Consider the following 14253-nt stretch of genomic DNA (forward strand, 5'->3'; position numbering starts at 1 on the left):
AAAGTTCATTACAAACCAATTTTAAAAATCTAATCCTTTATTATATTTTGATATCGTTTTGATAAAAATGTCTTTATTATTATTATTATTTTTTTTTTATAAAAATAAATTTTTTTATAAATATATTGTAAATATTTAAAATAATTAAAAATATTTAGATCAAAAATCGATTATTTTTCAAACAAAAATATGAAAGTGATAAATTTGTAAATATGGGGAATATTTAATCCTTTTAATCGATTATTTCATTAATGAAGTGGGTATAATGATGAACACAGACTTGGTTTTGCTAGGGCATGCAGAGGTTTTGCAAGAGAGAGAGATCATTTCTCGACTCTGAGAAATCAATCTCCTTTTGGCCCGGTGGCGGACTCCAAGTAAAGCCTTGAAGGAGCCTTGCTAACATCCCTGCACACCCACGCCTTCCAGTACTGAAGGAAATGAAGCGAAGGTTTGGCTCGTTCAACTCCACTGCTTGAACTGTACTAGCATTCAGATGCCGCTCTGGATTGAAATTTAGCGGTTCTTCCCAGATTCTAGGGTTCCGGCCCAGCCCCAGACGGCTCAGAAGGACATGACTGCCTTTGGGGATAGAGTACCCAGCAACACTAGTCGGATTCCTGAACTCGTCTATCCTTTCCAACCACTCCATCAATTTCTTCACTGCTTTGCTCAAAATCCCTGGTTGCTTGATCATTGCCTACTCAGTTGCATTTGATGGACTATCGACGCCTGCAAGCATCAACTCCTGCAAATTATGGAAGGATCATAATCTGATGATTGATCAAGTTATTTGCTGGCTAGGAAATGATCATCATGCAATGTAGATCAAAAGGTAAGCACAACACTACTACAAAAATAATTTATGGTGTCATTTTTAAAATAATGACACCATAGGGTTTATAATTAATAAAGGTGATACATCATATGAAAATTCTTCAATTAAGGTAGTTAGATTATGTTAGTTTTATATTTATAGTGTCATTTTTTGGGAAGTAACATCATATAAAATAAATTTTTTTTTAAGTATTATAACTTAATGAGCCCACTTTTATAATTAATAATGAGGGATAATGTATAAAAAGCCCATTGTTTCCACATGCCACCCATAATCCAAAAAATCTCAGTATACAAATCTTATATATAAAACCATAATCTTCTTCTACCTTTTCTCTTACTTATAGTCAACACACTTATAACCGACATTTTCCACTTTGTGGACTCCCAAGTTATCCAAATTCTCTTAGATCTATCATATTTTTTTCTTTTATTAATATCATTATATTGATTGTTTCAGCATCTTTGTATTATGGTTTTTGTGAACTGTGTTTTTTTGAGTTGTAGGGAAGAAAAACTTAGGTTTAAACTTCTAGCATAGACGAAGAAACTTGTAGATTAATTGATTTTTTAATATGAACCAAACACATGACCGACTTTTGTTGTGTGTATTTATGTGAGAATGATAGGTACAAAATTTTGTTGAGATATACTGTCCCATAATCTTCATCCCTTCCCTAAAATGAGAGGGGAAAAAAAAAGGGATGATTTTTTTTGTGTGTATCTAAGTGGGAACGAGAGATATAGAATTTCGTTGTGATGTAGTGCTGCCACATGATCTTTATCCACCATTAAACCTAACATATTAAATCCACTAACTCTCTCCCCAAAAACGAGTAAAAAAAAAAAAGGAAAAAAGTATGAGTTAAAAAACAAAAACGGAAAATATGATTTTTTTTTAATGTGTTTCTAAGGAGAATGAGAGATACATATTTTTGTTAAGTGCATTGCCACATGTTCTTCATCCTCTCCATTAAGCCTAATATATTAAACCTAATAGCTCTCTCTTTTAAGCTTTCCAATGAAGTGCCTACAGTATCCAACTCAAAATAAGACAACTTATGCCCCATTAGCCAACAACCCATATTTTGTGTACATCTTGATGAGATTATTTTGTGAGAAAATGTCATGAAACAATCCCAATTTGATAATCTAGGCATGTATTTGAGTTAAAAATAAATTTCTATTCTATAGATCAAAGAATAAAATCATGTTTGAAAATTATTTTTAAAAACTTATTTAGAGCAAAAATAGTTTTCTAACATAAAAATAATTTTTTAACTGAGAAAATATATTTGAAATTATTTGATAGAAAATTGGGCATGTATTTGACTTAAAAACAAATTTCTATTCTATAGCTCAAATAATAAAATCATGTTTGAAAATTATTCTTAAAAACTTATTTAGAGCAAAAATGGTTTTCTAACATTAAAATAATTTTTTAATTTAGAAAATATATTTGGAAACATTTGATAGAAAACTGGGCATGTACTTGACTTAAAAATAAATTATTATTCTATAGATCAAAGGATAAAATCATGTTTGAAAAATATTCTTAAAAACTTATTTAGAGTAAAAACAGTTTTCTAACATAAAAATAAATTTTTAACTTAGAAAATATATTTGAAAACATTTGATAGAAAACTTTTTTTTTTTTAATGTCAATAAGTTGTCTTTTTCTTAATTTAATTGTAATCAATTTGCTTATACGCATTTAAAAATATATATTAACATATTTAGTAATATTTTGATTGTTAGGCAAATTATCATTTTTGAGAGGAATTTTTGTAGCTCTCATAATTATAATTGTATTTTAATAACCATTTCCAATAAAAAAAAAAGAAAAAAAAAGTTAGACAATTATCAAAATCTGATTTTTAGGATTTTAAAAAAATCTACAAGCCAAAACTATCTATAATTTTGATCATGTGAGAACACTTCTTTTTTAATACTTTGAGTTATTTTGTTTTTTTTCTTAGTATCTGAAAGTATAAAAGAATTTCTCTCATTATATTATATATATGTGCATGTGTGTTCTCATGGTTGTTTATGTCATGTCTTATTAAAGAATAAAGTGAAATTTCCTTTGAGTGGAAGGTTTTAGTCCACGCTAGTACACGGTATGAATAGTTTGGGTGGGTTGTATCTATGGTAAAAAATAATAAAAGACACCTTTTGCAAGTCTCCAAGTTGGTTGAGATACATGGCATCATGTTGACTAAACCTTGACTTTTGCAAGTCTCCTAGTTTCCAACTTTTTTTTCTTCTTTTTTTTAATATTAAGGTGTGGGGCCATGAACTCCTTTCTTTCCTTTTTAAATAACAAAAAGGAAGATAATTTTATTGTGAGAAGGCTATTGCTATCAATTGTGTTCACGTCGAGAATTTTTTAATTTATGGAGGCCATATATATATATTTATGTCTAATTTAGGAGGGTAATTTGGGTTTGTTTAATCTATTCCATTTAATCATACTATACAATCATTTTTTTATTTGGATTATTTTTGTATTAAATTTCTTCAACCCAAATTTTGTTGAAAAGTTACAATGTATTATTAAAAATATAACTTGATAGTTGATTATGGATATGTGTCATTTTTAGTAAAAAAAAAAAATCTATAACATTTTATATTGATAATATATTATTCTTGTAACAGGTTCGAATAGTAAGCAAGTCATTATCAAAGAAGTTATTGAAAGTGTAAGTGTACGTTTATTTATTGCATGCTCTTATATTGTATCAATTGTAAGGAAGATAAAATTACCTTGTAAAGGTAATTAAATCTTTCTATATTTTAAAAACTTTTTTCCTATATACTATGCTTTTGAAGCTTGTTTAATTAAACATATTAGTTATTTGACAAACTTTTCACAAATGTTTTGTATACTTATGTGTTCTATTTTGTTCCATAGTTTTATTGCATAATACTAATGTATATTTTTTCACAAACTTTTTACAACTATTTTGTGTACTAATGCATATTAAGTTTTGTTCTTGCCTATATAAGCTACATTTAGTTATTTAAATATATCCAATATTATGTTGAAGAAAGATGTACTTACTTAACTTTTTTTATTCTTAATATTAGCAAGTTTTTCAGTTCTCTTGTCTCGAGATTGGATGTCAAAAGATAGAAGGTCAGTTGAGTATGATGAAAGAGTTGAAAACTTTATCAATTTTGCATTAGCACATTCAATCAACCATTCCCCTATAAAATGCCCATGCTTACGTTGTGCAAATCTTTTATGTCAAACTCTTCAAGTCATTAGAGAGCATTTGTTCTTTAATGGAATAGATTTCAGTTATCGAGTATGGTATAGGCATGGAGAAAATGGACCCAGTGGAGGATTTTCAAATGTCTCACAACAACATTATGACAAATGCAAGTATAATGATGTTGTTGACACAATAATGCTGCACTAGTTAATTGTATGAATGATCCCTAAGTGTTTGGAAGGTTACTTGAAGACGCAGAAAAACCTTTATATCTTGGATGCATGAAATACACAAAATTGTCAGCATTGGTAAAACTTTACGACTTAAAAGCACGTTATGGTTGGTCTGACAAAGGATTCTCAAAATTGCTTCAGTTGCTTGAAGATATGTTGCCATTGAATAATGAGATGTCATTGCCCATGTATGAAGCTAAAAAGACTTTCAGTGCACTTGGTATGGAATATCAAAAAATTCATGCATGTTTTAATGACTGTATTTGGTATAGAAACCAGTATAAGGATGCTATTGCATGCCTAACTTGTGGAAAGTCAAAGTGGAAGATAAACAATGAGGGGAAAAAGATTAAGAAGGGGCTTCCTTCAAAGGTTTGGTGGTATTTCCCACCAATCCCTAGATTCAAAAGGACGTTCCAATCCTCAAAAACCGCTAAACATCTTATGTGGCATGCCAAGGATAAAGAATATGACGATAAACTATGCCACCCATCAGACTCCTCAGCGTGGAAACTAGTTGACCATATGTGGCTTGATTTTGCTTCTGAACCGAGAACCTTAGACTAGCACTCTCAAAAGATGGTACAAATCTTCATAAGTCTATAAGCAATAGACATAGTTGTTGGCCTGTTATACTGATCATATACAACCTTCCTCCTTGGTTGTGCATGAAAAAGAAGTTTATGATGCTATCATTATTGATCTTAGGACCACGACAACCTGGTGAAAATATAGATGTTTTCTTGAGTCCATTGGTAGATGACCTTAAAACTTTGTGGGAAAAAAAAGTTGAGACTTATGATGCACACTTACTTGAGGTTTTTACTGTAAAGGTCATCATTTTATGGACAATCAATTATTTCCCTACATATGGAAACTTGGCCAATTGCACCGTGAAAGGATATTATGCATGTCCAATATGTGGAGAAGGAATATATTCCCAAAGATTAAAGTATGGTAGGAAGAACTTGTATATGGGTCATCAACGATTTCTTCCACGTAACCATCCCTATTGGAGACAAAAGAAGGCATTCAATGGTGAACAAGATTTTAGAATTCCTCCTAAAATTTTGAGTGGAGAAGAAATACTTGAAAAAGTTGATATCATTCCTATTTCTTGGGGAAAAAGGAAGATAAAATCTCTTGAACTGATGTGAACACAAATTGTTGGAAAAAAAAGTCCATATTTTTTGAGTTAGAATATTGGAAATATCTTCATATCCTTCACAACTTGGATGTTATGCACATCGAAAAGAATGTATGTGAGAGTATTATTGGTACTTTGTTTAACATCCTAGGAAAAAAAAAGATGGACTTAATGCTCAACTTGACCTAGTTGAAATGGGTTTAAGGTCTGAACTTTTCCCAAGAGTTGACTTGAAGCGGACCTATCTCCCCCCTGCATGTTATTCACTATCCAAACATATATGACAAAAAATTAGTTTGTCAAACATTGTCTAATTTGAAGGTCCTTGAGGGGTATTGCTCAAATTTTAGAAATCTTGTTTCCTTAGAGGAATTGAAGTTATTTGGTTTAAGATCCCATGACTACCATGCACTTATGCAACAACTATTGCTAGTGGCATTACGTTTTGTTTTGCTAAAGCATGTGAGATATACTATATCAAGATTGTGTATCTTCTTCAATCAATTATGCACAAAAATGGTTGATGTGCCAAAATTGGATGAAGTACACAATGAGTTAGTGGTCACGCTGTGCTTACTTGAAAAGTATTTTTCACCTTCATTTTTTGATATTATGCTTCATCTAGCAGTGCATTTGATAAGGGAGGTGTGACTATGTGGTTCAGTTTACTTTATGTGGATCTACCCATTTGGGATATGAAAGTTCTTAAAGAATTGTTCGCAATCATAATTGGCCTGAAGGATGCATTACTAAGTGCTATTTAGCAGAAAAAGCTATCGAATTTTGTATTGAATATTTATTAAGGACTCATGCAATTGGAATTCCAAAAGTAACAATTATGACAACAAATTTGGTAGACCTATAATTGGTGGTCGTTCTACCATCATTGATCATAAATCATGGTTACAAGCATATCATTATCTATTAGAGAATACAACTATCGTCCAACCATACACTGAGTAAGAAAAACATACCTTTATCTTTTTATAATTTCATAACATAATGATGAAATCCTAAGTTTGCATTCCTTGTCTTTAACGTCATAGGGAACACATGAATTAGTTGAGGTCTCAATACCCTCGACAATCTAATAGACAAATTTGGTTGCAAGAAGAACATATGAGTTGTTTTACATATTGGCTTAAAGAAAAGGTAATCTCTTAGTTTTTAGAAAATTTTTCAATATGTTGAAAACATCACAAGTTTCCAATATGTTTTGATTATACATAGGTTGAAGAGGCTATCCATAATGGGCAAGATATTCCCGACACACTTAGGTGGTTAGCACATGGCCCTACTCTCCAGGTAGTCAAATATCCTGGATATATCGTTAATGAGTGTCATTACCATATTAAGAAACGCGATATGACATGCATAACCCAAAATAGTGGTGTTAGCATTTTAGCAAGGACTATGCAAATTGCCAGTTCTAAGGATAAGAACCTAGTTTGTGGTGAACTTTGCTTTTATGGGGTCATTAATGAGATATGGAATCTTGATTACAACATGTTCACAATTCTAATTTTCAAGTGTGATTAGGTTGACAACAAGAATGGTATAAAAGTTGATAAACTCAGGTTCACATTAGTTGACTTCTCCAAAATAGGTCACAAATTGGATCCATTTATTTTAGCATCACAAGCCAAGCAAATCTTCTATGTTGAAGATCAACTTGATCCTAAATGGTCAATAGTTCTCTCAATTCCTCTAAAAGATTTCAAGAACATAGAAGGACTAGATGACTTCACCGATAATTGCATGGAACATCACCCCTTTATAAGTTCAATGCCAGAATTTGAATCATTTGATGCTATGGATGAATCATAGGCAATACACATGAGAGAAAACTGTGAGGGCATATGGATTGAAAATAATTAGATAACATATTGTACCCTTGAATGAGATATAATAAGGCATTTCACTTATTAGTTTTCATGAGTTGCACATTAACTTAGCTTCTATATATTGCTCATGATATATCTATATATTTTAATCATCCTAAATTTCTTTCATGCATCATAAACATATGTTATTCAAAGGTACCACTTCAATCTTCATTCAACTATCGTTTTGTTGTCCATAGAACTAGATTTATATTATTTTTTATTATCATGTTTTGATTTTATGCTCACATAACTTGAAATTCTCATTCCTAAATTTCTTTTTCATTAAAACTATAAATCATAATTGAAACTATGCACTAATTTATTTTATTATTATCCTCACAAATAAATTCTTCATTATTGATAAGAAATCAAAAAACAAGACAAATTTTGAAAGAAAATTTCAAAAAATATATTTGTGAATGACCAATTTAATTATAGAAAATATATGCAAGGCTATACTAATCTTGCTTTTGAGTCATTTTATAGGTTTGTTGGTGAAGTACTAGTTTGCACATTTACTTGATATCTTCCGCACAAATATGGATCTAGAAGAAGGGGAAATGCTAAAAATAAAGCATAAAGGTAGTGCATTGAAACCAAAGATTGCAAAAAATCGAAGTAAAGGGATAAAGCTCAAGATTGAATACAATAGCCTTAGTAGTCACATTGAGGAAAATTCAGTTGAACTAAGTAGTTATCTTAGTACAATAACTAGAACCCATGTGCCAATAATTATTGAGAGTTGGGGGAAAGTGCCTAAAGAGACTAAGGAGAAGTTGTGGGATTTGATCACGGTAAGCCTATCTATAACTTTAATATATAATTATTGTATACATTCATTAACATGAGCTAACATGGGTTGCTATTTTGTAGACAAGCTTTAATGTGAATAAAAAATCCAAGAGGAATTGTTTCATACTAATGGGCATCAGGTTTCGAACCTTTAAGTACAAGTTGACAAAGAAATATATATTGTCTTTCAAGAATGACTAAAAAAGCTGAAAAAGTCACCTCCTATTTACCCATTCATACAAGAGGATCATTGGAGACAGTTTGTTAAAGATAGACTTTTAGAACATTTTAATGTTAAGCATTATTTTTATTACATCTTCAATTTTCACATTTACGTAGTTTCATTATGTACTAATTTTGTGTCTATATTTTGTAGGAATATCGCAAAGTTCAGAAATCAAGAAGAGATAAACACATTTACAATCATTATCTTGGAAGAAAATGATATGCACGTTTTGAGCATGATATAGTAAGTTATCAATATCCATAAAAAAAAATGGAGTATATATTTTGTTTATAGGAAAATGATTCTAGTTTTTAAATATCATTTATTAACTTGATCATATTGAACTAATGAGTTTTATTGTTAAAAATTTTATAGCTACAAGCAGAAGGGGCTATTGGTAGGGTTGATAGAAGTGTTTATGAAAGAAAACACGTGAGAAGAAAGGAAAGTTTAATAAGATTACAAAGCCAATGATTAACTAAGTTAGCATATTTATGCCTTTTAGAGCCTATAGTGTTAGTATGTCTATGTGATTAGGGTTTGTGATGATATCGTTAGGTGTTAATAGGGAAGAGGCTTAATGCTATCATTTTTATGAGTAGTCATGTTATATTAGTGCAAATATAGTAGCCTAATTTGAAAATTAATTTTGAAACAATATACATTAATTTATCTATTATCATTTTTATTAAAACAATTCATTTTATAGCTACCTTGAATTGGTCCTCTTGAATTGGTTGTCTTTGATTGATATGTTAATCATCTTCATCAAATTATTACTAATATATGTTTTGTTATAGGATGAATTACTAGAAAAGGCAAGGAGACTGGACTACCTCCACCTGGTCCAAACGACATATTATGTCAGGCATTGGGTAAGCTTGATCATCTAGGACGTGTGGTAGGTCAAGACCGCTTGGTTAGGCCGAACTCATACTTTCGTCAACCATTTGATGACATGAAAAAAAAAATCAAAGAAGAAATATGGGAAGTGGTGTGAAAGGGGATGCAAGATGCTGTAACAAGACAAACTATGTCTCCTCCCACACCCCATTCTGATATAGGTAGTAATAACATGAGACAACAACTTGTTTTACAACTAGTTGTAGCAAAAAAAACCAATGTTTAAAATGATGGAAGAGCCCCAACCACCAGAACCACCACTGAAACGTAAGGTATACATTTATTTACTAATAATACAAGATTAATATAAGTGATATATAGCCTATGTAAATGATATTATTTGTTGTATTAAAGGTGATTAAATATAAATTAGCAGTGGAATGAAAATGAAATGTTGTTGCAACCGGTACATTAATAGAAGAAAATTGATCAAATGGGTTGGTCATAATAAATGTTGCACACAAGCTAGATGCTAGACTCCCATTTCCAAATCCATATGAGATTATCAATGTTGGGGATGCTATTGACTTTAAGCTTGACTGGCCAACAAACCTTGTCATACTTGAAACTAAACATCCTCCGGTATGTCATTTTATACTTGTAGTAAATTTGATTGTAACTTGGTATTTTATTGTTTGGGAGTATATATTACTAACATTCCTTCATTTTTCATAGGTGTTGGATAAAGGAAAGAAGTAGATAGTGAATGCACCAATTATTCGAAAATCTAAGCCTCAAAATTATTCGGTCATTAAAAATTTTTAGAAATTTATGGGTGGTTGTCTTAGTAATGAGAAGACATACCCAATACAGCTCCCCATTTCACTATTTGGTGTCGAATTCCAAACATATATATCTAGAGAGGATTGTGAATACATTATTTCATCTTTAGAGGTGTCATCAAAATGCATCTCCTTCCATTTATGGTGTGCACCTTTTATTTTCATTTGTTTTTATTTTTTTAATATGAGTTGCCCATGTTGAACAAGATTGGATAGGACTAATGATAATTTTCTTTTGGTGTTTTGATAATATAATAGGTACATGCATGATCAACTACATATTGCCAAAAAGGAATCACAATTTATATTTGTTAATCCTTTTACAATATCATGAGCACGCTTTAGTAATCCTCAAACAGAGAAAAGAACACAATTGTTGTCAAAACACTTAATAGAGTGCCAAGATGTCGGATATGTTTTCATGCCCTACAACCCCGAGTAACTGACGAATATTATGCTTTAATTTGAGGTTTTATGATTGATTTATATTTCTAATTAGATGCTACTTTTGTTTTTAATGTTTTAGCTTTCATTGGGTCTTGGTAGTGATTGAGCCAAGGAAAACGATAGTCCACTATCTTGACCCTGTGCATCACAAACCATTTGAGGACTTAAAGGATATCGTAAACATGTAAGTTCTTCCTATTATTTTTCATAGTATTATTTAAAAAAAAAATTACATTCACCTCAAACACATTTTTTATTGTTATTTCTATATATTAAAACATATAACATTTACCTATTTTAAAATTGTACCCATTGAACTTATTTACATAGGGCTCTTTAAATATTTGCAAAGAAAACATCTAAAAGAGAGCCATCTTGGAAACTAGTGCAAGTGACATCCAAAATTTTTCTTTACACATTTAGCTTATGCATTTGCACCATTTATATGTATGAGTACTAATGTTATTTATAACTGATCACTTAGTGTCCAAGACAAGAAGGAGGGTTCGAATGTGGCTACTTTGTTATGAAATTCATTAAAGAGATAATTTTTTATCCTACAATGATTGCTTCAAAGGTATTACTTATTTAATGAATTGTACATATTTTTAGGCTTCCAAATGTTATGCATTTTAATGTTATTTTGTTATTTGATTTCAGTTTGGTGATAAAAAAAACATATTCTCAAGTAGAATTCAATGAAATTAGAGGGGAATTGACTACTTTTGTGCTACAACTAATCATGAATCATGTTGATGCATCATGATCACCATGCATGGTGAGTCCCTTAGCTACTACATGAATTTTTCCATAGATATTGTATAGTATTGCTTTTCTTTGAACAATGTTTTTATTTGAAAAAAGAAAAAAAAAGTTCTTAGATTTGTTCATTTATGATAACATCGATCCATATTTATTTTCTTCAATGAAATCTATAAAACTCATTAAACTATGAAATGCAGGTATACACTCTTAGGAGGGTGGAATAGAGAATAAAAAGAACAAAGAAGGCAACCAGATTTTGGGTTTTTAAATGCAGCTCGTATGTCATACGTCGTAGGACATAAACGTTACTTTAATTGGTAGTGAGAATTTTAGATTTTTAGATGCTACTTTTATGTCATTTTATAGTTAGTCGGTTTTATGCTTATGAAATGAAGGTATACATGAATCTTGGGATGCTTAACATTTCTAAATCATGTTTTGGTATGTATTCACTTTTCTTTTTCAGTTTTGGTGGGTTTGATATGTTTGATGTACTATCTTTTTGTGAACATTTGATATACAAATATTATTAGATGATCAATGTATTACGAGTTATTCCATAAACATTACCGAAAAATGAGTTAAATGTAATATGATTGTTATATTTATGGACAAAATATACACAAGTTAATCCTATTTGTTAATTCATAAGCATTACAAAAATCTACAACTAAAAGAAATCATATCTTCCATGATAATTTACAATGATGTGACACCATAACTCAAAGGTGATGCATTTAATGTGACATCATAACTCAAAGATCACGCATATAATGCGACATCCTATCATCACTAGAAATATATGATGTCACTTCCGAATGCGTCACCATTTATCTACTTTGGTGTCACTTACAAATACGTCACCAATTGGTACCCTCTATGGTGTCAGTAGAGAAGGTGACACTATGTTGTAGTGACACCCTATGTTTATGGTGACTCGCTATAAATGTCACCATATATCTTTTTTCTTGTAGTGCAAATTACTTATCTTACTATGCATTGGGCTTTGATATTAGCCAGAGATAGTAGTGGCTCCTAATTTTTATCCTTAACTGAAATGAAAACGCCAAGCAGGTCCCCACCCTCTTTTTCACCATTCTTCCACTATTCTACTATTTGGTCCATGATTGGATCATGGTACTTGTTAATGGTGTTCATAGCCTCCCTTATAGTCTTTTCATGGCCATCTAAATTCAGCACTCTCTGCCATGGGAAGTAATCAGATAAAGAGAATACATATAGATGAGCAAGTATAGTAAAGAAGGATTCAACATGTTGCTCCACTTCAACTCCAAGGCCTCCATCTTTCTTTCGTTGGCCAAAGTATCTTGTGTTGAGGATCATCTTTCGGATGACATTCCCGTTGTATTGACGGACTTTATTTCTGTCACACCCCAAATACTAGGCAACCCAGAACTTGACTCGTGGCCCCAGGTCAAAGGTTTGACCCTAAGAGTTACTCTTATCCATGTTGGCAATCAATCAAAACACCCTGGATTTTTTTTCTTTTCAATAAAGAGTTTAATCCTAAATAAATTTATTAAGCTAAGATTTACTATAACATATCATTTTATTTTTCCAAAACTAACCATCACATTATCTCCTGTTCACAAGTATTAAAAAAAATAAAATTCCACCAATCGTCTTCCTACCCAAAAGCTAAAATATTTACAATAATCTCTAAGTCAAAAAGAATATTTCCAAAAATGTTTTCCAAACTAATAAAATATAATTTAACTTAAAAAATTCCATATAACTCAAATTAGTAGATGTCAAAAAGGTAATTAAAAAAAAAACAACAACCATTATTATGGTTTTTTTGCTTTTTAGAACACTTCATGATCTTCTTATGGTCCCTTAGAAACTATATCTGCATCTAAAATTTTTAGAAAATAAAGGGATGCACATTTCCACGTTACTCTTTAGACCTAAATAGGTTAGAAATTCTAGGTCAATAAAACACAACCATATGCCAAAATATAATATTACATTTACATTATACACACTAAAAGAAACTTCAACCATACAAATTTAAATCAATCAAAATTATCATTTTCCTTATTTAATCATATGTTTAGCATATCAATAATTTTAAATTACAAAATAAATAAGTCACTTTAGTCTTGAATAATATATTCAAACATACACTTGATAAATAATACAAATCATTTTTCCAAATGCAACCATGATACAAATGCTTACACACAATCACGCAATGCAATATCGTTCTCGGGCTTTCACCGAAGGATATGCATTTATACCCAAATACACTCCCCATTCGGAGTCTTCCTGGGGTAAAATTTTGAGTCTTTCACCTTAAGGATCTCACTCCCTTCTTAACTCACCATCTCTAGGGTCATTCAATTTCTTATTTTTCTTTTCTTTTCATTTTTGGTGTCTTTTCATTCTCATTTCCGTTTCACACAACCATTTCTTTAATTTTTCTTTTTCTTCACACAATCAGGATGCATATGAAATGCAACTGAATCATATTTTAACATCCATAATTTTCCAAGACATAATTTTATTTACTCCTATTATGTTTCATAATTTCCAATAATCCACACAACGATTTTTCTTCACTTTAATCGTCACAAACATAAAAGAAAATTCACAATTAATTTGTATAGCATCAAAACATAGTTTTAAACATTGACCACATAAATTCTATTTATTCCTGACATGCTTAATAATTTCCAAATCCAATATAACCATTTTTTTTTCAATTAAATAATCACACATATCCAAGAAAATTCTCGCTAATACAAATATCAATGAAAATGTAATTTATGTCATAATTTATTTGTCTCCAATAATTTCAAAAATTTTGACACCCATATGACAAATTTCTACAATTAAGCCACCCCAACATTTGGGAAAAATTTTCCAATAATTCAAATATCAACAAAAACCCAATTTATATCATCATTTTATTTATTTTTAAAAGCATTAATAATTTTAATAATCAATACAACACTTTTCCACAATTAAGCCACCACAACATTCTAGGAAAATTT

General features: G+C 30.5%; 1 pseudogene; it reads right to left on the reverse strand.

Moving 5' to 3' along the window:
- Positions 1 to 248: 248 nt before the first annotated feature.
- On the reverse strand, positions 249 to 12580 carry LOC100853601 (phenylalanine N-monooxygenase-like; annotated as a pseudogene).
- Between the last annotated feature and the right edge of the window lie 1673 nt (positions 12581 to 14253).

Source organism: Vitis vinifera, chromosome 6 (genome assembly GCF_030704535.1).
Source record: "Vitis vinifera cultivar Pinot Noir 40024 chromosome 6, ASM3070453v1".
Lineage (NCBI taxonomy): Eukaryota > Viridiplantae > Streptophyta > Magnoliopsida > Vitales > Vitaceae > Vitis > Vitis vinifera.